General features: G+C 48.6%; 2 protein-coding genes and 1 pseudogene across 4 annotated transcripts in view; 2 read left to right on the forward strand and 1 right to left on the reverse strand.

The window, feature by feature from the left end:
• Positions 1-8,204, reverse strand: part of LOC142488447 (uncharacterized) — a 29,644-nt gene extending 21,440 nt beyond the window's left edge. For both annotated transcript variants that reach the window (XM_075588970.1, XM_075588969.1), the window contains exon 1: positions 7,953-8,204. The gene's annotated coding sequence lies outside the window, so the exon portion shown is untranslated. The remainder of the gene's footprint in view (positions 1-7,952) is intronic.
• LOC142488427 (uncharacterized) overlaps positions 1-26,540 on the forward strand; it is a 1,092,840-nt gene that overhangs the window by 267,670 nt on the left and 798,630 nt on the right. The window lies entirely within an intron of this gene.
• LOC142488432 (uncharacterized) overlaps positions 1-26,540 on the forward strand; it is a 235,652-nt pseudogene that overhangs the window by 91,728 nt on the left and 117,384 nt on the right.

The raw sequence follows: 26,540 nt of genomic DNA on the forward strand, positions 1-26,540 counted from the left end.
CTCAGGTATGTTTGATTGGACCCCCTCTTTTAAATTAAGCCCATCTAGTACGTTGAAAAATTTCTCTAGAAATGCTTCCGCGTTGTCGCTTGGGGCGTAGACGTTTGCCAGCGTGACCTGCCGGCCTCTTATCTCCCCTACTACAAGTAGAAATCTACCGTTTTTATCTTTATTAATGGTTTGTACCTGGAACGGAAGCCGGTTGTGGACCAAAATAGCCACCCCTCGTTTTTTTTTGCAAGCAGAGGACGAGAACCATGTTTTGTATTTGGAGTCAATGTATTTCGGGGAGCTACTTGCTACTTGCTACTGGCCTCCCGAGCTGAGAAAGAGCTGTCCTGGTCCAAAAGGAAATTTTACGAAAAGGCGAACAAGCCAGATACCCTACTTGCCAATAAACTTAGAGACAAAAATCAAGTCTCCCAAATTCAGACAATTCGGACAGCACAAGGGAATCTCACGTCCGACCCTAAATTAATCGTAGAGGAATTTAAATCCTACTACGAGACCCTATATGACGGTGCGAAAGTGGTCCACAATACTACCACTCAAGCTCGTCTGAAGACATTCTTAAAAGAATCTAAACTACCTAAATTGTCCAGAGAGGAGGGGGACGCACTACAGGCAGACTTCACTATGGAGGAGCTACTGGAAGTAATGAAATCATTGAAAGTATCCAAAGACCCGGCCCAGACGGCTTCTCCAATCTGTACTACAAAAAATTCCGGAACCTATTAGCCCCTTATACAACTCAATCATGGATGGTGCCCTTATCCCGGCCTCGATGCTCCAGGCGTCTATCTCTGTGATTCACAAACAGGGGAAGGACCCAGCGGACTGTAAAAACTACCGCCCTATCTCCTTGATTAACTCAGGCACAATTTTTTTTTCCAAATTACTGGCTAATCGCCTTAACCAGGTGTTGCCGCAGTTGGTCCACCCTGATCAAGTAGGGTTCATTTGTGGGAGACAAGCATCAGATAACACTAGACGAATCTTAGATTTGATAGATTTAGCACAAAAAAAACATATCCCGTCGATGATGCTTAGTCTCGATGCAGAGAAAGCATTCGATAGAATCGACTGGCCCTACCTGAGAGAGACGCTCGGGGAGTTCGGGCTGAGAGGGAGATTGCTGAGGGCGATTCTCGCTCTGTACCGGGAGCCGACGGCGAAGGTCAGGCACCAGGGCTTCCCGTTGGGCGACTTCCGGATTCAGAGCGGCACCAGACAGGGATGTCCCCTGTCCCCCCTTTTCTTCACCTTATGTATTGAACCCCTCGCGGCACACATCCGCCTTAACCCAAACATAACGGGTATCCAAATTGGGGAGCAGCCACATAAAGTGGCCCTGTACGCTGATGACGTGATATTAACACTATCACAGCCCCTCATCTCTCTGCCAAATGTCTTCAGTATTTTTGGGGAATTCAACGCAATATCAGGGTTCAAAATTAACCAGGCAAAATCTGAAGCTTTAAACATAAACTTACCTAAAGTGACTGAAAAGCTGATCACACTGAATTTTAATTTCAAATGGCAAACCTCCTCCATTAAATACCTCGGGGTTAATATCACAAAGCAATTTGACAACCTCTATAAAGCAAATTACCCCAGACTTATTCGGACTTTGAAGGAGGATCTCCGGAGGTGGGCAGGGTACAGCATATCCTGGATCGGTAAAATCCAGACTCTCAAAATGAATCTCCTCCCCTGGATCCTGAAACTATTCCAGACCCTCCCAATTCCTATAATTAAGGAAGACATCCTCCGACTACAGTCCGCAATGGTGAAATTTGTCTGGGGTAATAAAACCCCCCGCATCAAAACTAGCACGATGATTCAGCCCACAACAAGGGGAGTGTTAGCGGTACCTTGCTTGATATCGTATTTCAGAACGGCTCAATTATCCCAAATTACCCAGTGGCACACTCAGCCGAGATTAAAACGATGGGTGGAACTAGAGGCGGACGGCTGCACCCCGGTGGCGCTGCAGAACCTAATCTGGCTACCAAAAATGGTATATAAATCCATAAGCAACCCGCTCTCTGCGGTCAATAGCTCTTTGGCAGTCTGGGACAAGTGCAGGTTTAGATTTGCCCTTACACGACAGCACTCCTTGATGACCCCCATATTGGGAAACCCTGATTTCGCTCCGGGTCTGCACAGTAAAGACTTTATAATTTGGAAACAGCATGGCTACACTCGCCTACTACACCTGGAGGGACGGATAACAATAAAATCTTTTGAGCAAATTAAATCGGAAAAAACAGTTCCAAACTCCGAATTTTTTAGATACCTCCAGATAAGAGCATTTTACTCTAAATTCCCAATCCGCCCGAAGTGCACTAATTTCGAACAGCTCTGCTCCAGAGGGACAGAAACCAGTGGACTCATCTCTGGCATATACAAAGAGGTAGTCTCCCCAGCGACTGACGAAGACGAAGTGCTGAATTGCAGGACCCGGTGGGAGAGGGACTTAGGAGAGACGTTAGAGGACGAGGACTGGGACCACATTATTACTGGGACCACATTATTACAGCTGCATCTAAAAGTTCTATATGCACCACATTAAAGGAGAATGTGTATAAAGTCCTAATGAGATGGTACCTGACTCCAATACGATTATCTAAGTTTGTCAGAAATTACTCCCCATTGTGCCCCAAACAATGTGGAGAACAGGCAGACTTGCTGCACATGCTGTGGGGTTGCCCCAAGTTAATCCCATTATGGGAAGACATCAGGAATTGGCTACAGAGAATTCTCGGCTGCACGATCCCTTTGGACCCCTGGTTGTTTCTGCTGGCCAGACGCATCCCGGAGCTAAACAGATCGGCACACAAATTAGTTGCACATTTTGCAACAGCCCTGAAGTGTGAAATCGCAGCATTGTGGAAGCAGCCCGAGGTACCCAATATCCCACAAATCAGGAATAGAATTTGGTATGTCTGTCGGATGGAGCAGTTAACGAGTCTGGTTAACGACACCGGAACAAATTTCCTAAAAGTTTGGACGCCGTGGCTGGCCCAAATGGATATCCCAGGGGTCAGTGCCTCTAACATATTGCTTTGATAGTCATTGTCGCATTCTCCTCTGATGCTGGAAGACACTAGACTGACGCACACACACTCACTAAGTCAGACACGACGATAGGCCAGGTCGGTACCTAGATAGGTCGGAAGGTCCGTTGCAGTGAAACCACACGGGCAGAGAAAGGCAAGACCCGCTGATTGATACCCCAACCCAGGGGCCCACATGCTTGGACTCCTTCTGCGACGCCTCAGAACATCTAAAGACGGCTACCCCTTCCCCCCTCCCGTCCCCGCATAGGTGTCTTGTTTATGGTCATGTTCGTCAGTACGTCTCCCCAGTAAGTCAGTTATGAGTTGTTCATTAATAATGAGTAGTCATGATTACATATTTGTATGACATTGGGTTGATAGCGACTGTAATGAATGTATCATGCGCTCAATAAAAACACTTTTGGTTGAAATGAAGCCCATCTGCAATGGATCTGTATTTAACTTCTACTTGGTCAACACTCTCTTTAGAAAATCCATCTGGTTAATGTCCCTCACATGTGCTAATTAAGTTGCCTGGGCTGTACTTAAGTCAGGTGACATTTTAGAACTATAAAACCAGTCAGCATCGCAGCCTCTGCTGTCTGCAGCCTCTTGTCAAGTAGCAAGCAAACTGGAGTTCAAAAAGGAGTGAACAAAGTGGGCAGCACCTGCTGGTTCTGATTTCTGCATTAGAACTACGCTGGAAAGGAGGATATCATCTATCCCAGACTGCACCTCTCAGCACATTACATGTTGTGATGCCGCCTTTAATTTTTATATTTGCTGTGACCTCACTTATTTTCAAATTATGCACTTCTTCCACCAGCCTCTTTATGTCTCTAACGCTATTCATATATCTCCATCTCTCCTTCCTTCACCGCGTCTCAGTTCACATGAACTCTCTCCCACATTCCGCGCCCTGATGGCAGGGGTGGAGGTGTGGGGCTCCTGCTCTCCTCTCTCTGCCGTTACCGAATCCTTCCAATTCCTCCCTCTCTTGCTTTTCCCTCCTTTGAGGCTCACATTGTCCAGATCTTCTCTCCTCTTCCTGTCCACATGGCGGTCATCTATCGCCCGCCTACCTCTACTCTTCCCCCTTCTGCCTTTCTCTCTCACTTTGAATCTAGTCTCTCTTTAGACTCCCCTGTTCTTCTCCTTGGGGACTTCAACTGCCACATTGATGACCCCTCTCTCCCTTGGGCTTCCCACTTTCTCTCTCTAACCTCTTCTTGTGGCCTCCAACAGTGGACTGCAGCCAGCACCCACAAGGATGGCCACTACCTAGTCCTGGTTTTCATTAAAAACATCTCACTGATTTCGCCATTTCCCCTTTCCTCTCTCTGACCATCACCTCATCTGGCTTCTCCCCTTCTCCGTCTCCATTTAGCCCTCGTTTCTGTAGAAAGCTGCGCTATATTAACCTACCAGCTTTTGATTCCACTTTACGCTCCTCCCTCTCCTCGCTCAGCTTCAGACCCTGACAACCAGGTCAGGAACTACAACTTTGCATTATCCTCCTGTCTTGATCTACATGCCCCACTTTCTCTCTGCCTTCCTCGCCCTTCTAACCCCAGACCCTGGCTAAATTACCACACACGCATGCTGCGTTCCTCCACTCGTTCCTCTGAACGCCTCTGGAGGAAATCTCATACCCTCGCAGATTTCCTTCACTACAAATTTATGCTGTCCTGTTTTAATTCTGCCCTCTCTCAGGCTAAACAAACCTACTTTTCATCACTAATCAACAAGCACAAATCTAACCCACCCCGACTCTTCTCTGTCTTTGACTCTCAGACCACCCTCAGCTACCTCTTCTTCCTCCATCTCACCTCAGGACTTTGCTGACTATTTTAAGGAAAAGGTGGAATCCATACGTCAGAACATCCCCTCTGTTGCCACCTCCCATCCCACACAGCTTCCCAACTCTCCTCCTGCCTCCATGGACTCTATTTCCGCTCTCAGAGGAGAATGTGTCACTGCTGATCTCCTATTCTCCCTCTACCACCTGCCCTCTTGATCCCATTCCCTCCCATCGCCTAAAACCTCTTGCTCCTACTATAATTCCTACGCTCACTCAGATTTTTAACTCTTCCCTCTACTCTGGTACCTTTCCCTCCTCCTTCAAAACATGCAACAGTTATAACTTTACTCAAAAACAGCAAGCTTGACCCTACAAGTCTTTCTAACTATCGACCTGTCTCAATCCTGCCCTTTGCCTCCAAACTTCTTGAACGTCTTGTATTCCCTCGACTGCTACATTTTCTCAACACCAATTCTCTTCAATCTGGCTTCCGCACTGCTCACTCCATGGAAACAGCCCTCACTAAAATAACTTATGACCTCCATGCTGCCAAGGACAGAGGTCATTACACTTTGCTCATATTACTCGACCTCTGTGCAGCATTTGACACCGTGGACCACCCTGTTCTCTTTCACATTTTCCATACTCTTGGTATTCGGAACAAAGCTCTATCCTGGATCTCCTCTTACCTCTCCCATCGTACTTTCAGTGTCTTTTTTTGCTAACACCTCCTCCTCTATCGATCTCTCGGTGGGGGTACCCCAGGGCTCTGTCCTGGGTCCTCTTCTATTTTCTCTGTACATACTTTTTCTAGGTGACCTAATCACATCTCTTGGGTTTAAATATCACCTCTATGCTGACGACACACAAATTTACCTTTCTATCCCTTACATTACACCTGCTGTACAGACCAAAGTTTCTGAATGTCTCTTTGGGATAGCATCCTGGATTGCCATCCGCCGACTTAAACATGGCAAAAACAGAGCTCCTTATACTTCCTCCCAAACCTGGTCCCACTACCTCCTTCCACATTACTGTTCGAAGTACCATCATTCATCCAGTAGCCCAAGCATGCTGCCTTGGGGTCACACTCTACTCCTCTCTCACATTTGCCCCTCATATTCAAAACGAATCTAAAACCTGTCGCTTTTTCCACCGAAACAAAGATACGCCCTTTCCTCTGTTACTCGACTGCTAAAACTTTGACTCAAGGCCCTCATTCTCTCCCGTCTCGATTACTGTAACCTACTGCTGTCCGGCCTTCCTGCCTCTCACCTCTCTCCCCTATATGCTGCTGCCAGAATCACTACTCTTTCCTAAATCTGTCTCTGCGTCTCCCCTGCTGAAATCACTCTCCTGGCTTCCTATCAAATATCGCACTCAATACTCCTTCTCACTTTTAAAGCTTTACACGCTTCTGCTTCTCCTTACATCTCAGCCCTAATTTCATGCTATGCACAATCCCGACTCTTGCGTTCTGCTCAAGGATGTCTTCTCTCTACCCCCTTTGTATCTAAAGCCCTCTCCCGCCTTAAACCTTTCTCACTGACTGCCTCGCACCTCTGGAATGCCCTTCCCCTCAATACCCGACTAGCACCCTCTCTATCCACCTTTAAGACCAACTTGCTTAAAGAAGAATATGAGTAGCACCGTGGCTAATACTATACACGATACATAAAGCTTGGCCCCCTGCAGATGCACTTACCTGAATGCCCTCCTACTGTCTTTGCACGTTCTCCCCAACAATTAGATTGTAAGCTCTATGGAGCAGGGACACCTTTTCTACACTATCACTTTTATGTCTGAAGCACTTATTCCCATGATTTGTTATTTATACGATTGTCACGTGTATTACTAATGTGAAGCGCTATGTATATTAATGGCGCTACATAAATAAAGACATACATACATAGGAGAGAAAGAGGTGCGCAAATATAACTAACAAACAGTATTAATATGTATCTGTGGATGCTGCCACAATGTAAAGGAAACACACAGATACAATATATATCAAGGGGGGAGGAAAAACAAAAAAGGCGCAAACCACTGACCACAATGCTTAAATTACTAAACACTAATAAAGATGCAGTGCAATGAAAGTCCAATCTGTAGAATCCTGGATTGAGTGGGATCTCAAGGTATCACACCCTTTGATAAAGTCTTTTTAGATGAAACGCGTAGGGCTACGGTAGTCTTGTCCCTTGGATTTTACTAGCTTGCTGGACTATATGCCTTATTCAAGGCAATTGGAACTTAAAAACCGCTATTAACGGCATTTCCGAACGATTTTACCCACAGGGGAGCTTCTGTATATCTGAAGTGAAAACGGAGCGTCATCACGCTGACATTGCGACATTTCCAGCCGAGGAGATCTGCATATACAGACGTCGGACGCAGACGGCGGCCTTTGCAGTTGATCCTGCGGCTAACAGTTCCCGTATTATAGTTCCAGACAAGGATTTTATCCTGACATGCTCATTTTTATCTGTGATTTCATAAGTAAGACCTGTGCTTACGTTGTGTGTCAATAATACATAAATACTTCACCATATCTGGCTATCTTCTCATTTATAGATCCCACTCAATCCAGGATTCTACAGATTGGACTTTCATTGCATTACAATCTTATTAGTGTTTAGTAATTTAAGCATTGTGGTCAGTGGTTTGCGCCTTTTGTTTTTCCTCTCCCCTTGATACATACAGACCAGGACTGTCCCCGGGCAAACGTGTCAGCCTCACACAGAGAAGCTATAGCCCATAACACACACATGGTGCTGGCCCCTGTGGTAATGAAGGAGTTAAACTCCAACCAATACTCCCTCAATCTAATTACTTTCTAACTCTATTTAATAACTTTCCCAATCTTATCCTCACTGATTCCTAATGTTAATTCCCAATGTAAAATAACCCCCATTATCTCCCAGTCCCTGTGATACAGGAGGAGTAACCCCCCCAGTGCCAGAGGCTCCCCCTCACTATCAGAGGCTCAGCCTCTCAGGCTCCTGTGTGTAAGGAAGCTCAGAGCAGCACTGGGATAATGTGCACAGGTCACACAAGGGAGGGGAAGGGAGGAGGAGGAAAGCACTTACCCAATAACACAGGCTGAAGATCTCTGTGCAGCAGGGGGTGGGCAATGTGAGGGGGGCACAGGAAAAGGGACTTAGAGGCTGCAGAGCCTATTCCTCAGTGTGTGTCCCCCTCAGTGCCTGAGATGTGCACTTTATCCCCCCCTCACTGTGTGTGTACTTCCTATGGAGGGTGGGGGGAGCCCCTGTGATCTCTCAGTCCTTCCCTGTGGGAGTGACCTGGATTCCCCCCTCAGGATGTGGGACAGTCTGTGCTCAGGATCAGTGTTTCCTGCCGGAATCAAACCTCACACACCAGGACATCCGGCTGCAGCAGAGGGACCATAGAGAGGGAAGAGGGGAGGCCAGAGCGCTTCTAACCAGCTCCTCCTGAGCTCATATGGAACAGTGACCGCTGGTGGGCTCCCAAGCAAGGTGCGATGAGCGCCCCCTGGTGAGAGCTGCACATGGTGCTGGCTGTGGGCTGGTGAGAAACATAGTGACAATCTCACCCCCATCTCCCACCGTATATAGTGCGGTCTGGTCATACTGTATACTCTGTGCTGTGTGTGTAGTGACGTCTGGTGATATACTCTGTGCTGTGTGTGTAGTGACGTCTGGTGATATACTCTGTGCTGTGTGTGTAGTGACGTCTGGTGATATACTCTGTGCTGTGTGTGTAGTGACGTCTGGTGATATACTCTGTGTCCGTGTGTGTAGTGCCGTCTGGTGATATACTCTGTGTCCGTGTGTGTAGTGACGTCTGGTGATATACTCCTTGCCGTGTGTGTAGTGACGCCTGGTGATATACTCTGTGCCCGTGTGTGTAGTGACGTCTGGTGATATACTCTGTGCCCGTGTGTGTAGTGACGTCTGGTGATATACTCTTTGCCGTGTGTGTAGTGACGCCTGGTGATATACTCTGTGCCCGTGTGTGTAGTGACGTCTGGTGATATACTCTGTGCCCGTGTGTGTAGTGACGCCTGGTGATATACTCTGTGCCCGTGTGTGCAGTGACGTCTGGTGATATACTCTTTACCGTGTGTGTAGTGACGTCTGGTGATATACTCTGTGCCCGTGTGTGTAGTGACGTCTGGTGATATACTCTGTGCCCGTGTGTGTAGTGACGTCTGGTGATATACTCTGTGCCCGTGTGTGTAGTGACGTCTGGTGATATACTCTTTGCCGTGTGTGTAGTGACGTCTGGTGATATACTCTGTGCCCGTGTGTGTAGTGATGCCTGGTGATATACTCTGTGCCCGTGTGTGTAGTGACGTCTGGTGATATACTCTGTGCCCGTGTGTGTAGTGACGCCTGGTGATATACTCTGTGCCCGTGTGTGTAGCGACGTCTGGTGATATACTCTGTGCCTGTGTGTGTAGTGAGGTCTGATGATATACTCTGTGCCTTTGTGTGTAGTGAGGTCTGGTGATATACTCTGTGCCCGTGTGTGTAGTGAGGTCTGGTGATATACTCTGTGCCCGTGTGTGTAGTGACGTCTGGTGATATACTCTGTGCCTGTGTGTGTAGTGACGTCTGGGGATATACTCTGTGCCCGTGTGTGTAGTGACGTCTGGGGATATACTCTGTGCCCGTGTGTGTAGTGACGTCTGGTGATATACTCTATGCCCGTGTGTGTAGTGACGTCTGGTGATATACTCTGTGCCCGTGTGTGTAGTGAGGTCTGGTGATATACTCTGTGCCCGTGTGTGTAGTGACGTCTGGTGATATACTCTGTGCCCGTGTGTGTAGTGACGTCTGGGGATATACTCTGTGCCCGTGTGTGTAGTGACGTCTGGTGATATACTCTGTGCTGTGTGTGTAGTGACGTCTGGTGATATACTCTATGCCCGTGTGTGTAGTGACGTCTGGTGATATACTCTGTGCCCGTGTGTGTAGTGAGGTCTGGTGATATACTCTGTGCCCGTATGTGTAGTGACGTCTGGTGATATACTCTGTGCCCGTGTGTGTAGTGACGTCTGGTGATATACTCTGTGCCCCTGCTAGCTGTGATCTTCTTTCTGTGCTCACGCCTCCCCTCCCCCCCCCCTGCCTCTTATTTCCTCTTTCTGCTTCAGCTCGGACGGTGCTTCCTCTTTTACATGTCAGCCTCACACAGAGAAGCTATAGCCCATAACACACCAAATATAACAAGATCCACCGCTCTCCTATTATAACAACTTAGTAAATAAGAGATATCACAGGTGCACAAGGGAATGATTGAATACGATGCAGCCGGGACCCCTTTTCCACCATTTGTTGTTGTGGGGTGGGCTATGCTGCACGTAGGGAACGCTCCGTTACGGAGGTTCCGCATAGAGGGAGCCGCCATGTAAGGTTGGCGCAGGCGCAGGACTAAGTCGGCAGGAGGTTGCACATGCGCAGGCTAAGTGGCCAAAGCCCGCGAAGGAGGAGAGCTCGGATAGTAGGGAGGTTAGGGAACAGCCCCGCGGTCCCAGCAGCCCCGCGGATCCCTCGTGACGCGCGAGGACCAATCAGGTGCGAAGAAGGGGAGGAGAAGGAATAGAGACGCGCACGTTGGGTGAGAGCTGGCTGTAGGAGGAAGGAGAAGGAGCTCCGGTGTAGGGAGGCAGTCCGCCCCCCTACCTAGGCCTCATACCCCAGGCCCAGTTAGGCCCTGAGCCCCAGTAGTGTGAAGCTGAGTTAGGGACTGGCCATAGATAGGTTCCGGATTCCCATATTGTTGTGTGATCGCTACCGGGACAGTTCTAAGTTGGCGGGAGGTCTGGGCTCAGACCCCGCTACCAAGTTGCTGCGTGTCTGGGTGGGATCGCCCCAGACACCTACGGGTGACGTCATCCAGGCCCACACCGATCCTTTGTGGAGACTGTTGCAGGACCGGGTACTGGAGTGCCCGGCAGGTAACCTTCAAGTGCACCAACGGTACCATCATTCACTCAGGACACGGTGGCTGCGCAGTCACATACATATACATTCACTGTCTCACTTGAGGGTGGGGGAATTATTCAAGGAGGGAATTGGACATGGGGTGGGATCACCCGGTGAAGGGAAAGGGAGGGTGAGCGTTCGGCGAGACGCTGAGTATAATGTCTCCTCAAAGAAGGACACCTGTTGCTGATAGAATAAGAGAGAGGTTGTGTCTTGTGTTCATGCCAGTAAAGTTCATTGGTTGGTTATATCGCTGTGCGTGTTTGTTAATGTACATAAGTGTCCTGCGAAGAACCACTTCCCCTTTGGCGGAAGCTGTCGCAGGTGGAGGCGCTGCACCAAGTAATAAGTATAATAAGTATTGCGCGTACCCCAGGCTCTCCGTGGCAGAGGCTCAGGCCCTGTGAGCCTACAGGTAATACAGCATATGGTAGTGGTCTGTGTGCGATAGGAACCAGGGCTACAACTATATACACAGATAGGAGGTAGGATTGTAGAGAATCCTATCCCCACAAGAATCCCTCACAATTGCACTCATGTGATGTAATTATTGATGGGATAACAGTGATCCAGGATAGTACCCTATATAACCAGTCATAGTGAGTTGAAAAAACAAAACATCATTTATTAATATCTGCAAAAAACACACTGGGTGTGGAATATATACAAGGGAATAAAATATTGGCAGTGGAGTGTGGCTAAAACTAGGGGAGTACTCGTATATGTGAGGAGATAATCTTATTCCCTGCAGAGGGGTTAATACTCCCTGAGTAAAGAAACTCCACCACAATTAATCACAGTACAGGGAGCTAGACTACTGTATGCAAGTTTATCTACTGGATGATGGTGAGGGTTAATACCCACTAGATGTAGATAGTTGAGAGAGACACTTGTACTCGATGTGATAAATTGGGAAGATGGTCTGTGTAATGCTCCAGCTGTGTTTCAGGATTTTGTCAACAAAATCTTTAGGGATCTTTGCAATTCTTTCGTGATTATCTTTTTAGATGACATTGTGATTTTCTCCAGATCCAAACAGGAGCATGTGTCCCATGTTAAGCAGGTACTCCTTCGCCTACGGGAAAACCGAATCTTTGCCAAACTCCAAAAATGCCAATTTCATCAACATCTACCGTTTTTCTAGGATACATTATCTCCAACACTGGTCTTACTATGGATCCTGTGAAAGTCAAAGCGGTACTGGATTGGCCTCAACCCACCACTCTCAAAGCCATTCAACGGTTCCTAGGATTTTCTAACTATTACTGCAGATTTATTCAGAACTTTTCTTCCCTGGTAACCCCGGTTACAGCCTTAGGCCCAGGACATAGTGGAATCAGCGTCGCTGAGCCGCGCTGAACAGATGCACAAACCCCCCCCCCCCCCCCCTATCCAATGGGGCTGCAGCCTTTTTTTCCTACTGTGTCGGTGGATAGCAGAGCCACCAGACCAGCAAAGCACAGCACAGAGGTGTGTGTGTGTGTGTATATGTGTGTGTATGTATATGTGTGTGTGTGTGTGTGTGTGTGTGTGTGTGTGTGTGTGTGTGTGTGTGTGTGTGTGTGTGTGTGTGTGTGTGTGTGTATATATGGTGTATATATATGTGTGATGTGTATATATACATATATATGCATGGTGTGTGTGTGTGTATGTATGTATGTATATATATATATATATATATATATATACAGTGTTCGACAATCCTATACATTTACACGCCCGGGGCGTGTGGATTTAACCCCCGAGGCGAGTAAATATTGGCCCAAGCAGCACACGTGTTTTTTTTTTAATTTCCCTGCTCGCGCTCAAATTTCCCCCGTTCGCGCCAATTTTTTTTTTTTAATAAATAAATAAGTAATCTCCCTCCCTGATTGGAGGAAGAGGGCCGGCTGGCAGCTCTGGGTCAGCCCCTCCCCCCCCCCCTGCACCCGATGCCAGCTTGCTGCCGGGGCGGGATGTAGGCTGGGGGGGGGGTCTCCGGATGTAGGCTGGGAGGGGGGGTCCCCGGATGTAGGCTGGGGGGGGGGGGTCCCTGTGGCTGCTGCTGCCCAGGGCTGGAATACAAGGTAGGCCTTCCCCTCCGACCCACGCTCCTTTGGCACCCGCGCGGGCAGGGTAATAGGAGCGGGGAAGAAGGGAAGCAGCCTGGCGGGAGGTAGAGGGAGGGGGGTGCGCGCTGGAGGGGGGGGGCGGGTTGGCAATGTTCCCGGCCACGTTTCCCATCGGGGAGGTTGGTGTGGCCCGTGCGGCTGTTCCCAGCATGGCTGCCTGACACCCCTCCTGGCTGCAGCCTGGGCGCATGCGCGGCTTGCCACGTTTCCCATCGGGGAGGTTGGTGGCCGTGCACCTGTCCGGCTGTCCCCCCGCTGGTCCCCAATCCTCCCGCTAGCCCCCCGATCCTCGTATTGGCCCCCCCATCCTCGCGCTGGCCCCCCAATCCTCACGCTGGCCCCCCCATCCTCCCGCTGGCCCCCCCCATCCTCCCGCTAGCCCCCCGATCCTCCTGCTGCCCCCCCCCCCATCCTCCCGCTGCCCCCCCCCATCCTACCGCTGGCCCCCCCATCCTCCCGCTGGCCCCCCCCCATCCTCCCGCTGGCCCCCCCATCCTCCGCAACTCCTGCCCGATCCCCTGGCATGTGGAGCAGCATGTGGAGGACATGTGAGTGTGGGTGAGTGTCTGTGTGTGTCTGTGTGTGTGTGTGTGTGTGGTGTGTGTGTCTGTGGGTGGGTGTGTCTGAGTGTGAGTTTGGGTGTCTGAGTGTGGGTGTCTGAGAGTGTGGGTGTCTCTGCACTCAGTGCTCGCGACGTCCCTCTGTCTCCCCTCCGGTCACATTACCTCCTGCAGTCACTCCTCCGGTCCCCTCTCCCTCAGCGGGCGCCCCCGGCAGCGCGGCGTTTCCACGCGTCTCCTGACAGCCTGTGCGCGCGCACCCTAAACTTACAGAGGGCGCACGCACATGTTCCTCTTATAGGCTTTCCCAGACCTCTGGCTCCGCCCCCATGCTGTACAAGCTATTACCCTCTCTGATTTACCTGTCTCCTGCCTCTCTCCTTCTCACCTATCCCTGCTGCCTCTCACTTTACCCTCTGCTCCTCCTCTCTCTCCCATTTGGTGTTCCCTCCTTTATAACCCCTGTGTGTCCATTTCCTCATTGCTCTGCATAGCTTCTTGTGACCCTGTGTGTGCAGCCCTATGCTTGGCTCTCCTGTCTCTTTCAGCATTTGTCCTGTCCCTGCTTACCTTTGGATCTCCCTGGCTTGAACTCTGCTTTGTATTGGATTACCCTGCTCTCTCCTGCCCTTGGACCCTGCATTCGGATACGACTTCGCTGTCTTCTGTTACCCCTGGACTCTGGCTTACGGATATCGCCATCCTGCTCTCTATCGCCCCTGCACTCTGGCACATGGACATCATCATCCAAACTCTGAAACCCAAGGCATTGCAAGTATACCTAACCTTCTTTCTACAGGCCCGGCAACGCACTACCACACTCCGGGCACGCCCTCACTGCTGTGGGTGGGTGTTAAAACCCTTCCTACCTCAGTACTTGGGACTGGCCAGGTCTGCGGGCATACAGGCATTACACCTATCTTCCTGGAACCAAAAATATCAAAGCTGACGCCCTTTCTCTGCAATTCTCTTTGGACGACAAATCAGAGGACCAACAAAAAACCATTCTTCCTGCCAAATGTATTCTTTCTGCGACTACCTTCAACGTTCTCAAAAATATCGTACAACAACAGGATCACATCCCTGCTGATCTTACAGTTCCTGATACTTCCTCTATACTTCTCCTATGCATCGCAAAAAAATTCTCCATTGGAGTCACTCCTCCAGAGCTGCAGGTCATCCAGGGACCAGGAGAACTTTAGATCTCATTTCCAGAACATTTTGGTGGCCGAGATTCAGAAAGATGTCAAGAACTTCGTAGCCACGTGCCCAACTTGTGTCAGGACAAAAACTCCTAGGAATCTCCCTTCAGGACTTATTCAGCCTTTACCTGTTCCTGCGTGGGGAAACCTCCTATGGCGCTGAGGATAGAATGGAAGCTGAGTCTTGTGCAAAAGTTCACTTCTTGTGCTGAAAACCTCAGAAAGGGAAGACAAAGAGAGGCAAAAAAACACTGCAATAGTGTATTATCCTAGGACAAGTAATGATATATAATAATAAAGAGCATTTATTAATTAAAACAATTGATATTACAATTGATGTGGATAATTAAAAGAAAACAGTTGATCAATAAGATATGTGGGTATAAAACTTCCAAGCGCTTGTGCTTCAGGAAGCTATGCTGCTCCGCCGTGGTAAAATTGAAATCCTACTCACCGGACATGAGTAGGACATGTGCAATAGGTTTAGGGTCTTTAATACAGGAAACACCGATCGCCGTGGGGTGCAGACGTCTGTTGGTGCGGGGGGATCTCCTACAATCCTCGTGGACTCGTTGCCGACAGAGTTTCTTTCGATCGTCTCCTCCGCTGACGTCACCGCCTGGATAGCACTGCTACAGTGTCCCTGAATGGCCAAAACCTTCCAACGCGTTTCGAAACACCAATTAATGGGTTTCTTCGTCAGGGATGGTTGCTACATGGGACTATGCTTCCTTTTAAACCCCAGATAGTTCAATTGGGATAATTGATATGATTGTCTTTTTGGGAACACCCTAATGAATGTCCTATGTTTGAAAATACATATAGATGAATAGCTTTGCAACTTTGAGACACTACAGTAAATTACATAAATCAACAACAGATGAATACAATACTATACTAAACATGATTGATATTAAATGTTAATACATGATGATGTTACAACAAAATATATTGTTAATACATGATGAAGTTACAACAAAATATATTATTTGGAATTTGTACATATTACTTTTATCCAGACTTTGGACATTGGGACATATGTTTGCATGGTATTTTAATCCATTAATTAGGGACTAAAGAAAAATTAAAATAATTAAGTGGATAAATTTATTCATAAAAATACTAATAAAAATATAAAAATGTATAAAAAAAAATTCTAATACTTTATAATTAAATTATATGTCCACAATATCAGTATAGATAGAGTACTATTATACAACAAATTGTACAACAAAATTGTACAACATAAATTTATTGCTCCTGACGGAGCTGTGTACCACAGCGAAACACGTAGAGCCAACTAGTCTGCAGCAGCTGCCTCCAAGAGAAGACGCCGAAAGCTAGGACGCTCCCGCAGACCCCTCAGCATTGCTGGTTGCCATCAGTTTCCATCAGATGCGGTTACCCGCGAACCGGACGTGACGTCACACGCCACCACCGGCGGCACAGCGAGGAGAGGGGGAGAAGACTCGGGAGCGCACACCGCAAAGACAGTGAGCATTTACATGCTAAAGATACCAATATATGTACAGAACCTTTGTACTTGGTGTGAGTACATCTCTTACTACTTTTTGACATAAACCAAGTGAATTGCAATCTGCACTATTGGGCCGTTTTGTGTCTTCTGTTTTTCCATATACCCTGTTGGGAGCTGTATATCTGGAACAGTCCCCTTATGTGAAAGCAGAGTGGTGCCATTACACATCTGAAAGGAAGAACAACTATCTACATACCTCCTGGTTGTACTTTATTTTTACCAACACTTCTGTATAAGTAATTCACTTCTATATAGACAAGTTGTTTGTAATCAACTATTGATTTTAAGATTACATATTGCATCAGTGCTTTTTCACGTTTTTTACTCACATGAGGTGTACCCAATTAGATCGCTCCCTTCCAACTCCAAACCAAAACTTTATTATTATATATCATTACTTGTCCTAGGGTAATACACTATTGCAGTGTTTTTTTGCCTCTCTTTGTCTTCCCTTTCTGAGGTTTTCAGCACAAGAAGTGAACTTTTGCACAAGACTCAGCTTCCATTCTATCCTCAGCGCCATAGGAGGTTTCCCCACGCAGACTTCTTATCTGGTTGGAAGATACCAGATTAACCTTTCAGGCAGCTCAAATACTACCTTCACCATACTCTGTATCACAGGTTTTGTTTATTGTTTGCATATCACTGTATATTGTTTGCACGAACGCTATTTGCACTTATCATTTTACCACTTTACCTGTTCCTGACCGTCCATGGACACATCTGTCCATGGATTTCATTGTGGATCTACCCGTATCCAAGGGCATGAACACGATCCTCGTGGTGGTGGATCGATTTTCAAAGCAATCCCACTTTATACCTCTCAAAGGTCTTCCCAACTCTTCCAAACTGGCCGATGTATTCGTCAGAGATATCTTCCGACTTCACGGAGTACCACTGGTCATTGTGTCGGATAGAGGGTCTCAGTTTGTGTCTTGCTTTTGGCGTTCTTTTGCCTACAACTAGGCATTTCTCTGCATTTTTCCTCTGTATATCACCCAAAAACAAATGGTCAGACTGAAAGGACAAATCAGTCCCTAGAATAATATATATGATGTTTTGTGTCCGATTCACAGGACGACTGGTCCGAACTTTTGCCCTGGGCATAATTTGCTCATAACAACGCACGAAGTGGATCTACCATGGAGACTCCATTTTTTTGTGAATTATGTGTTCCACTCATCTACTCTTCCTCTCTCTTATTCCTCATCTGGGGTTTCAGCGGCAGACGACAGGATTAGAGAACTGCAAAATCTTTGGGAAAAGGTTCAGGCACACATCAGGACAGCCACCAATAGGCAGAAGATTCAGGCTGACCGCCACCGGAGACCTGCTCAGGAATTCAAGATCGGAGACAAGGTCTGGCTGTCATCCAGAAACATCAGGCTGAAAGTACCTTCTATGAAATTTTCACCCAGATTTCTTGGTCCCTTTCCTATCTCAGAAAGGATTAATCCGGTTGCGAACCATCTCTCGCTGCCCTCTTCTATGTGGATTCCGTCCGTTTTTCATGTCTCTTTACTTAAACCAGTTGTCCAGAATGCACATTCAGTTCATACAGTACATCTCCTATGCATTCTCACATGGTGCAAGGTCAACCTGAATACGAGATACAATCCATACTGGACTCCAAGTTCTCAAGAGGCTCATTACACTATTTGGTGCACAGGAAGGGTTTCGGTCCAGAGTAAAGATCCTGGATTCCGAGTCATGTTCATGCAGCCAGGATGGTTCATTTCTTCCACTCCAAATTTCTGGATAAGCCTTCAAGGAGTCGTCCGGCGGTCGCTCCTAGAGGGGTGAGGGGATATTGTGAGGATTCGCCATTTTGGCAGCTGCAGATCTTCACCTCACCTTAGAACCCCTGCCACGACAGTCGCCCAGGATGCGCAATCGCACGGCCCGGTTACGCGCGCGCGGACTGCACGCAGTCAGTATGCTCTACCGCGGCTTTGATCTCCAGGCCCCACCTCCGCAAAAGCGTAAAACACAGATGTTCCTCCAGTCTTCCCAGTCTCTGCCTCTGTGACGGGCAGGCTCAGTGCGGGAGTGACGCACGGTACAGACTCCGCCCCCGGAACCCTGTGACTCGCGCTCGGTACCGCCTCCAATTGGGCACACTCTGCAGAGGGACATGCGCGGTGTGCAGGTGACACACGAGCAGCTCGCCAGTCTTCCACATCGGTGCCGCGCGGGACACGTAGCTCCGCCTCCATTTCTAATCTGGCTGTATAATAGGGCACACCTGTGTGACCTAAGCAGCCTATGGGATTCCCTCTTCTGGTTCCGCTCAGTTTCTCCATTGGTTTATGGCTCTTTAAATAGCTGCCTTGCTCACTCACACATTGCTGAGCATAATCCTATGTGATGCTGTACCTTGCTACATCCTGCCTTATTCCTGCTGCATCCTGCATTGTCTCCGTTGTTGCCTGACCCCTGCTACGTATTGGACTCCGCACCTCTCCTCTCCTGACCTGGCTTAGGCTGTGTTTATAGTGACGTAGTGCTTGCTGATGCGCACTGCGCATATATTCAGAGACCCATTATATGTTATGGTGCTATTCTGAGTGAAAGCTTCCGCTTGCTTGCTGAACCTCGCTCAGCTTCCAGCTACAGGCAAATCTGTGTTTCTGTGCTTGCTGGAGAGGAGGTGCGGGCACGTGACCGCACAGCCTCCAATCAGAGCGCAGCACAGAAATTAACTTACACCCAAGAGCAGCCATTTTCATTTTTCAAGCACATACAGAGAGAGAGAGGTAGCTGGGGTGGGATGGGAGGGCAAACGGACTACTGCTGGGGTGGGGGGGCAAACGGGCTGGGGTGGGAGCTGCAAATGGAATACTGCTGGGGTGGGGGGGCAAATGGACTACTGCTGGGGTGGGGGGGGGGGGCAAACGGACTACTGCTGGGGTGGGGGGGCAAACGGACTACTGCTGGGGTGGGGGGGGCAAACGGACTACTGCTGGGGTGGGGGGGGCAAATGGACTACAGCTGGGGTGAGGGGGGGCAAACGGACAACTGCTGGGGTGAGGGGGGGCAAACGGACTACTGCTGGGGTGGGGCAAACGGACTACTGCTGGGGTGGGGGCAAACGGACTACTGCTGGGGAGGGGGGGGCAAACGGACTACTGCTGGGGAGGGGGGGGCAAACGGACTACTGCTGGGGTGGGGGGGGCAAACGGACTACTGCTGGGTTGGGGGGGGCAAACGGACTACTGCTGGGGTGGGGTGGGGCTAGACGGACTACTGCTGGGGTGGGGGGGGCAAACGGACTACTGGTGGGGTGGGGGGGGGGCAAACTGATTACTGCTGGGGTGGGGGGGTGTTGCAGGGTACATGCAACTACACACGTGGGTTTCTTGACAAGGCTTATTTATTTAGCCTTAAAAGATATACAGCACAAAAAAAACAACAAAAACAGCTTTTCATCAGACACAAAACAAAACAGTTTCTCTTTAGCAGACAGTATATAACTCAGGCAGTTACCCTTTTCTATGCAGGAGACAGACAGTTCATAATTCATCCACTTTGTTTAACAGACCTTGTAACAGTAATCTTTCAAGCAGCTTACTCCTCTCTCCTCAACAGCCAGGCCCATGTGTCTACAGCCTGGGTTTTAACACACCTTGATTAGGCAGCTGGGATCCAACTAATTGTTCTGAGGTTCCCAGCTGATGTTAACCTAGTCAGTGCTGCACTGCAGACTAGACATAGGTTTTCCAGGCATATAACTGGTGGCTTTTATTTACCCTGTCACAGGGGGCAAACATACTACTGCTGGGGTGGGGGGGCAAATGGACTACTGCTGGGGGGGGGGCAAACGGACTACTGCTGGGGTGGGAGGGGGGTAAATGGACTACTGCTGGGGTGGGGGCAAACGGAGTACTGCTGGGATGGGGGGGGCAAACAGACTACTGCTCTAAACAGACTACTGCTGTTACATGATATTTCATGCTCAGATCATGCATCAATAGAGCTACGATGCACACAAATTAAACCGGTTAGCCCGGGAGCAAATTGGAAACTTAATGAATCTCTGATTAAGATACCGGACCTAGTGCAGTCGGTCAAAGAGGAGATAAGGCAGTTTTTCCAAATTAACATGGGCATTGTGGAATCCCACGCAACGCTGTTGGAAGCTCACAAAGCCACGATGAGGGGGGTATTCATAAGTCTAGCGGCTAGGAGGAAGAAACAAAGGGACGCCAAATTGGCACCGATATGTAAGTGGTTACATGAGCTCTCTGCACTCCATAGCCGATCAGGTAGAGGGGACACTTTAAAGGAGTTAAAGGACGTAAGGATTGAGCTTAACCTCCTCCTCACTACCCGGGCCGAAAAAGACTTGAGTTGGACACGGATGAAATTATTTGAGAAAGCCAATATGCCGGACACCATGCTAGCTAACAGAGTTCGAAATAGGCAACCAAATTATAACATACATGCAATTAGGAAAAAAACAGGAGAAACATCCTCCAACCCCAAACACATAGTGGAAGAGTTTAAACACTATTATGAACAGTTATACAATGGGGAGGTGACTCATAACCCAAAGATGAGCGGTACATTGCAGGTGTTCCTGAAGGACGCGGCACTACCGAAATTGGACAGATTGGAGCGCGAGGCACTGCAGAAGGATTTTACACTAGAGGAACTAACAGAGGTCATCAAAAACCTAAAGTCCTCTACAGCCCCGGGTCCGTATGGGTTCTCCACCTTATATTACATGAAATTCGTAGGGATCTTGGCCCCACACATGCTTAGATTATTTAATGGGGTTCTGGCGGGAGAGCCCTTCACGGAACAGATGCTCCAGACGTGGATTTCATTGATTCATAAGAAGTATTAAGATCCAACAAATTGCCAAAGCTACAGGCCAATATCGTTGATCAATTCGGACGTTAAAATTTACTCTAAATTACTGGCCAATAGATTGGGCGCTGTCCTGCCCAGGCTGATTCACTCGGATCACGTTGGCTTCATTAGAGATAGACAAGCGGCTGACAATACCAGAAGGATTGTAGATATTATTGACTTTGTTAATGCCAACAGGATCCGGGGACTGGTGGTAATCTTAAACGTGGAGAAAGCCTTTGACAGGATAGACTGGCCATATATGGAGTCAACGCTTGGGGCATTCGGGTTTGGTGGTAAAATTTTAAGGGCAATAAAAGCATTATACACAGCCCCGGCAGCCAGGGTGATTCATCAAGGCTTCCCATCAGAGCTGTTTAAAATTAAAAGTGGTACCAGACAGGGCTGCCCGCTATCGCCCTTGTTGTTCACCTTATGCGTGGAACCGCTAGCGGCACAGATTCATAGTAATCCGGATATAGCTGGAATCCAAATCCACACACAAGAACATAAAGTGGCTTTGTACGCAGATGACATTCTGACAATGACAAAGCCGCTTACCTCGCTACCCAACCTATTTGATCTACTGGAGAGATTCAACAGAATCTCTGGTTTTAAGATAAATCAGGCTAAATCAGAGGCGCTCAGCCTGAACATCCCCAAAAAAACTGAGAAATTAATAGAAATTAACTTTAAGTTTAAGTGGCAGCCTAAGACTATAAAATACCTGGGGGTGTATCTCACAAAGCAGATAATCTCTCTTTACCAAGCAAATTATCCCAGTCTGCTGAGGGCCTTAAAGAAGGAACTCGGGGACTCGTCCGCATACGGAATCTCTTGGATTGGCAGAATTTATAGAGTAAAGATGAACCTTCTACCCCGCCTATTGTATCTGTTCCAAACTCTACCGATACCTGTGGTGAGATATGAGATCAAGGAGTTGCAAAACTCAATCACAAAGTTTATATGGAAAAACAAAAGACCACGGGTAAAAGCAAAAATCATGCAAAGACCTAGAGAAGCTGGGGGCTTGGCGGTGCCGTGCTTGTTGTCTTATTATAAAGCAGCGCAATTATGCCAAATTACACAATGGCATGGGGACCCAGAGCTGAGAAGGTGAGTGCGCCCCGCTGGAGCTCAGGGACTTACTTTGATACCCAAAATCTAGATAAACGGACTTAAAGGAGCCGCTGGCCTCCATGCTCAACTCACCCACTGCTAACTAATTTTGAAAAGCTCTGTGTGCAGGTGTAAGGAATCCGCTCCTCGGTTTAATGTTTGCCTTACCTTGCAGACCTGTGCAGTCCCGGAACACTTCCCGATATTTACTGCAGCCTGGATTCACTCACCAAAGCAATACTGCCACACGCCCCTTCTGCCATTGGTCCTCTGACCTTTAAGTACTGCTTTCCCACAATGCTCCCTGCCGAGCATAGTCCTTCCTGGATGTCTCTGTGTTCTGCCATAAGCCTTGTCTTGTCTGTCTCCTTGGTTCCTGAGACCGGCTGCTAGTGTCACGCAGCGGTCTGTTCCTGTGCTGAAGCGGAGTACTCTCCTTGTTGTCTTCAGCTCCCTGGTTCCTGTGACCGGCTGCTAGTCTCATGCAGCGGTCAGTTCCTGTTTCCTGTGCTGAAGCTGAGTACTCTCCTTGTTACTTCAGCGCCTTGTTTCCTGTGACCGGCTGCTATATTCATGCAGCGGTCTGTTCCTGGTTTCCTGCACTGAAGCGGAGGTTTCCCTGTGTATCTTCAGCTTCCTGGTTCCTGGGGCCTACTCTTTCCCTAATCTAGAGAGGCCGTGTCCTGGTTCCTGCGCTGAAATGGAGGATTCCCCAGCCCGCTCAGGACTCTTGCGCTGAAGCACTGGTTTACCAGTGCAGCTAGGCGTTGTGCTACTCTGGTCTGTCTACCACCTCCTGAGACCAGTACCATGGGCCATGGTCGCCGCACGCGCAGAGGCCACTCCCGCGCTCCGAAGCTGAAGCGGGGCTCTCCTGACTACCTGTTGCCGAACTCCTACTTGAACAACGTTTACCCTGATGTCTCCAGTCCTGACCCTGGCGTGTCCACCGACGATGCTGTCTTCTCCTATCCTGATCCTGCTACGTACGACTACGAACTGCGCAATCCGGATCAGCCTGCACGGTCTAAGGTCGGTGCTTTTACAACCCCACCTCAGCCACGCGGTCCGACCCAGGTTTGTGGTGAGCACAGTCGTGACAGTATGCTCGGCCCCACAAACTCGGACCGCCCTGTGGTGAGGGTTGGTATGTTTCTGTCTGAAATCCTGTCCCGGCCTGTAGACCAGTCCCAGTTTGAAAACCAGTATCTGTGCGAAATACTACCCCTGATTGAAGATCAGATTATGTATGAAGGTTTAACCCCGTTGCAAAGACAATGCCGTAACGATCTCATTAGTAAGGCTTATTGCCTCAAGGACTTAAAACAGTCTCTGGCCGATTGTGTTTGCTCCTCTGGTTCCCCTTTAACCTGGGATAATGTGCATCCTATCAATCTTGCCAACGCCCGAAATGCACTCCTTGCCTTGGCCTTATCATTGGACATTCACCTAGTACAACAGGACCCTCTCTTCATGGTGGTTCATGCTCAAGATACACTCCGTGTACTTTCCCTGACTTTGGACATTTGCATAAAGGAACAGGACCCTCTCCTCGCCAGCTACGCTGCCGCTTGGCAGTCCACCTGTGCTGCCAGTCCTGTCGCTAAACCTGGGGACGTATCTCCCTCTCCAGGAAATGACCAAACTGACCCACTATCACTGCCCCCTAACATAGATGCTGCCACGGTCCCTAGCCCTGATGGTATACCCGGGTACTCTGACACCAATGATACGTCTACGTTAACCCCTGCTGATCAGTCCTGTGAGGTTCCCCTGGAATATACGTATATTTCTCTAGCCAACACTAAGGCTCTAGTATCTGAGAACAAGTCCCTTTTTCCCTCTATTCCTAACTCTGAATCTCCCTTTTCAGCCCTCGAAGTTTTTCCTGCTTTAACCCCTGCTAGGCAGTTCTGCATGCCTTCCCTGTCAGGGAACAAATCCCTCCTACCTCCACGTACTCAGCTTCAATTTCTAAGTTCTGTTCCCAGGGTCATTCCTGTATTAAACCCTGTGGGGCAGCTCTCTGAGTCCCCTTTGGTAACCCCCTGTTCTCCGCCAGCCATGGTCACGTCCCTAGCTCCAGAGGAAGAATCCCTTGTCTCACCTATTACAGAGGAAAAACTCTCTATGTTCTACTCTCAGGTATTATCTGCTTTAACTCCTGTAAATTCTTGCTGCCTCCAAGCTAATGCCTTCATTCTAGCCTCAGAGAATGTGTCCCCAAGTCCTATAGCAGAGGTTGCATTAAATGACTTCCCCAAGGTTGCTGAATCCTTAGTTAGTTTTTGCTATAAAACCCCTGCTTCAACTCAAGTTTCAGCTGCTGTGCCCCCTGAAACTTCGGCTAAAGTTCTGATTCCAGTTAAATGTATTCAGTTACCAAGTTTTTCCCTAAGCTTGGTCGCAGAGTTCCCATTTCCAGGTACTTCGCTGAACCAGTCTGTCACCCAGAGAGCGATGATCCCTGCTTCAGCACATAGTCCCCACGTCGTGGAATCTGCAGTCATTTCTGGTTTCCCAGACACTCCTTACCAAATACCCACTTCAGAGACCAGTACAGTTATGATTACCCCCCGTGTACTGTCTGTGTTCTCCCCTTCTCAAAGCTTAGGGTTAAAACCGTACAGTGGTCAGTATGCCCCTCCTGGGGTTCATGTTGTGTTCCCAGGAATGTTTGCTGACACACTGTTTTCACTTAAAAGCGACGCTTTTTCATATGTGCTAGCTAGAAGCCTGCACACAGTTTCCCCTCTCTCTGAAATTTGCCTTGTCGGCCCTGATACTCGGAGAGGTAAAAACCTCCCTTCAGATTCAGAATCTCTTTCTATAGAGGTCGTCCTTGCTGTTAGTTCCCCTGATTTCTCTGCCCATGCAAACCCTCCAGGGATCAGCATATCGGTTGTTACCCCCTTAGTACAGTCTGAGACCACCCTGCATATATTACAAGTCCTGGTGTTTAAATCTGAGCTATTTAGTTTTACTGCTCTTGCTAAACCTCAGTCCCTCAGCACTGCAGCTAAATGTGCTCCAGCAACCGTTAGGTTACTCGGGGTAAAAATTAAAATTCCTGTCTTAAAGGGTACTTTCTCACACATGTCCAGCAAACCTAGAACCTCAGTGATTGATTCTAAGTCACTTATCATTATATCTGATGTTCTCACTAGTCAAACCCTGACACCCTCACCACTGGCTAGGAGTCCCGTTATCAGAATTTTTGCACTAGTAAACACGCCTAAATCTGTTTTTGTCATGACAAGCACCCCTGTTGTTAGGGCCCTTGCAGTTTTGGATAAGACTCCTTTTACTTCAAAGGTTTCTGCTATTAAGAGTTTCCACGGTTCCAACTTACCGCTTATTGTCTCTTTAACTCCCATCAGTACTCTCCCATTACCAGTCACTGATTCCCAGGCACCAGCTCCTGACGCTAGTTCTCCTATCGGTACCCCTGCTTTGCGAGATGTTTCTGTTATGGATTCCGAGCCTCCAGCTCCGGAGTCATTTCCTTTACTCGCTGCTGTTTTTGTAGTCTCTCAGGTCCCTGTCACTGAAGTACAGACTTCAGCTTCTGAGGTTAGCTCCGCTCCTTCCGCTACCCTTGCTCTGCCTGATTCGCAAGTTTCTAATATTAAAGCCCCAAAGCCTATTCCTACTCCCCAGACAATACTATCTCCCACTGAGGGTTCCCCAGTATTTGAGAGCTCCACTGCTGAGTGCTTCTCTGCCTCTGTGAAACGATGTTTTTCCCCCTCGGAACCTTCTGTTGCCCCTGTTATTTCCTTTGAGTTGGAAATACTCTGTACGTATCCCAAGATTTCGGTCTCTATGTCTGGTTTACTGCCTGCTTTGTCACCTTCCATACCAATACCGGGAAATGCTCCCACCCACCCTATACCCTCGCTGACCACTACCTGGGAGACCTCTGGAGGAGAAGTCCCTCTCAAATTCCTACATGCAGAGGTCAGCCAAGACTTGGTCTGTCCCGAAGGTCGCCCGGGTATATTCGATCAACTATCAAGGCCGCTTATCCTAAATTCTGGTCCCATTACTAAAGACTGGGCTCCCAGTGGGGGTTCTTCTGCCGTTTCTGCTCCGGAACCCTCTGGTTCTTCACAGCCTTGGATTCCCAAGCCATTTCGTGGGGCGAGCCAGGTACCAATGATATCTCTACCACCACTCTCATATCCTAGAACAGTACTCACCAAGGAACTGCTCGTTTACGGATCCCCTTTCCGCCTAAAAAACTTTAGGAACAACTCTATGTCCCCGAGACCCATGGATGGCCCTATCTGGCCGCAGTTCTCTCCGGGGGGTGGGGG

This window comes from Ascaphus truei, chromosome 2 (assembly GCF_040206685.1).
Source record: "Ascaphus truei isolate aAscTru1 chromosome 2, aAscTru1.hap1, whole genome shotgun sequence".
Taxonomy (NCBI): Eukaryota; Metazoa; Chordata; class Amphibia; order Anura; family Ascaphidae; genus Ascaphus; species Ascaphus truei.